The sequence below is a fragment of the Octopus sinensis genome, linkage group LG14 (assembly GCF_006345805.1).
Source record: "Octopus sinensis linkage group LG14, ASM634580v1, whole genome shotgun sequence".
Classification (NCBI taxonomy): Eukaryota; Metazoa; Mollusca; class Cephalopoda; order Octopoda; family Octopodidae; genus Octopus; species Octopus sinensis.
Window position 1 is genome coordinate 10,259,815 of NC_043010.1, and position 2,073 is coordinate 10,261,887.

Here is a 2,073-nt window from a genome sequence, read left to right on the forward strand (position 1 = left end):
AAGCGTACAAACGGTCGGTTATTAAATGTTGATTCCTATAAGTAGGGAGATAAATGATTCAAAAGATGAGATTTTAAGGCTAAGAAGATACTTCTTCGGGTTCTTTTTATTATAGTTATTATTTTGTTTCTTTTTTTTTTTTTTGTAGCAGAATAAAATGTCGAAATATATATATATAAGATATATAAAATATATAAAGAAGACAAAAAGAAATAAATGAGACACGAGAGAGAAGAGAAAAGAAATTTGGTAAGAATTGATTGCTTGGAGAAGAAATCAAGCAGGAATAAGGGTGGGGGGAAATGTAAGACTGAGCCAAATTATTGGCATACAGAGCTAAAAAAAAATATATATAAGAATAGAGATAGAGGAAAAGTAAATGCTTGAGTTGAGCTGTAGAAAGGGAAAAAACGAAGAGGAAATAAAAACAGAAAAAAAAACAGAAAAAAATCAGAAAACAAAAACAGTTTTCCAAACAGAAATATAGAAGGAATTCATCTATTAATAATAATAATAATAATAATAATAATATAATAATAATAATATTATAACAATAATATCATTATCATCATCGTTGTTGTCATAATCATTGTCGACGTCATCATTGTCATCGTCTTCATCATTCTCATCATCCTCATCATCATAGTTGTCGTTGCTATCATCATTATCGTTATAAGATACATTTGTTAGATCGTTGGAGAAAATGCCTTGCAGTTATTTGTTCCAGCTCTTTGAGTTCTGATCTAATATCCTGCCGAGGTCAATTTTACCTTTATCTTTTCAAGGGTCAACTAAGATAAAAATATCAGCTAAGTATTGGGTTAGATGTAATCAACTTATCCACTGCCCCTGTTTACAATTGCTGGCTTTGTCACTTAATCAGAAACGATTATTATTACATGAGGTGCCATCTGGGTTTGTAGTTCCCACCAATTATTTTCTCTCCTGCATGATAGCAACCATCTAGTTCATCTATGGCAAGAGTCTGCTTGCTCCCCCACCCCGATCCCTCCTTTCTTTTATATTTTAATCCTTCATCTTCTCACATAAAAACCGCTCCCATTATTCTGGATTTTGTCATTTTGCAAGCTTCATGATGATGTCACCAGTGCCGGTGGCTCAAAAATATGCTCGTGATACATGTTGTAAAGTGGTTATGGTTAGAATTAGGGAGAGCATCCAGCTGTAGAAATCATGACAACGTAGACATTAGAGCATGATGCAGTCCTTCAACTCATAGGATCCCCCCCATTTCTTTACTACCCACAAGGGGCTAAACACAGAGGGGATAAACAAGGACAGACAAACGGATTAAGTCGATTATATCGACCCCAGTGCATAACTGGTACTTAATTTATCGACCCCGAAAGGATGAAAGGCAAAGTCGACCTCGGCGGAATTTGAACTCAGAACGTAACGGCAGACGAAATAAGCCAACGCATTTCGCCCGGCGTGCTAACGTTTCTGCCAGCTCACCGCCTTTGTCATCCTTGCGCAGGGGCCATGCTAATCTTCTCTGTATCGTTCCAATTTTAGAATATGTACCGCCATAGGATCCCATTCAGCCATTCATCCCATGTCAGCATGGAACATGGCAAATAAATGATGGTGATGATGATGACGATGATGACAATGACAATAATGATGACAGTGATGGTGGTGGTGGTGATGACAACGATGATGATTGTGTTGGTGATGATGACAACAGTAGTGGCAACACAATGAGAGCCATGATGCAAACCCTGTTACCGCTACTAGTGACCATGGCCAATAACATGGATGTCCATAAAACATAGTCATCATTTGCAAGCATGCATGGCTTGCTGATAAGAACTACACAAGCATTTATTTGGTTAAATGATTTCAGTGCCAATTTAGTTGTGAGCAGACATTGACAACAATTTAGCTCATCCACCCACAGCCCAACAGAATGTCAAGGATGTGACAGCTGGAGGATATATATATATATATATATATATATATATATATATATATAAATAGATGAGTGTATTTTTACCTTGTTAACAATTAACACGGAAAAATAAATAAATAGTTACCAGGGCAGCAAAAATC

The 2,073-nt window shown here is 36.2% G+C and overlaps 1 pseudogene; it reads right to left on the reverse strand.

Moving 5' to 3' along the window:
* Positions 1 to 1,456: 1,456 nt before the first annotated feature.
* LOC115219601 lies at positions 1,457 to 1,557 on the reverse strand (annotated as a pseudogene).
* Positions 1,558 to 2,073: the final 516 nt, after the last annotated feature.